The sequence below is a fragment of the Mandrillus leucophaeus genome, unplaced genomic scaffold, assembly GCF_000951045.1.
Source record: "Mandrillus leucophaeus isolate KB7577 unplaced genomic scaffold, Mleu.le_1.0 Scaffold484, whole genome shotgun sequence".
NCBI classification, from domain to species: domain Eukaryota; kingdom Metazoa; phylum Chordata; class Mammalia; order Primates; family Cercopithecidae; genus Mandrillus; species Mandrillus leucophaeus.
The window spans coordinates 743,658-744,419 of NW_012105187.1; the positions used below are offsets into that span (position 1 = coordinate 743,658).

Sequence of the window (762 nt, forward strand, 5' to 3'; positions counted from 1 at the left end):
AAGTTTTCACATCATTTCCTGGCTAGTTCATGTCAGTAAGTGGGTACATCCTAACATATATATTTGGTCAAGTTTGCAGAAAAGGACTGAAGATTGACTGCCAAGCTAGTTTGGGTGAAGTTCACTCCAGCAAGTCTCAGGCAACAATGGAGTGGTTTGGTTTGGTTTGGTTTCCTTTTAACTTACTTTTTGTTATTTTCTTCTCCACCTGTGTGGTATATTTTTTAAACAGAATTTTATTTTTAAAATAAAAGGTTCTTTACAAGATGATACCTTAATTACACTCCTGCAACACAGCCATTATTTTATTGTCTAGCTCCAGTTATCTGTAGTTTATGTAATGTAATTGACAGGATGGCTGCTGCAGAATGCTGGGTGACACAGGGATTGTTATACTGCTGTTTTTCCCTGAATTTTTTCCTTTGAATTCCAACTGTGGACCTTTTATATGTGCCTTCACTTTAGCTGTTTGCCTTAATCTCTACAGCCTTGCTCTCCAGGGTGGTTAATAAAATGCAACACTTGGCATTTTTTTATGTTTTAAGAAAAACAGTATTTTATTTATAATAAAATCTGAATATTTGTAACCCTTTATATTTGGTGTGGCCTGAGTGTGGTACTGGGGACATAAGATGTTTTAAAAGATACAATGAATGAAAAGCCATACATAATATCTTCTTTGGGTGACTTATTTTCTTGATAACAATTCAGTAGGCCGGGCGCGGTGGCTCAAGCCTGTAATCCCAGCAGTTTGGGAGGCCG

General features: G+C 36.9%; 1 protein-coding gene across 1 annotated transcript in view; it reads left to right on the plus strand.

The window, feature by feature from the left end:
* Positions 1–594, plus strand: part of LAMC1 (laminin, gamma 1 (formerly LAMB2)) — a 132,706-nt gene extending 132,112 nt beyond the window's left edge. Inside the window, exon 29 of the mRNA XM_011995332.1 lies at positions 11–594. The gene's annotated coding sequence lies outside the window, so the exon portion shown is untranslated. The remainder of the gene's footprint in view (positions 1–10) is intronic.
* The last annotated feature ends 168 nt before the right edge of the window (positions 595–762 follow it).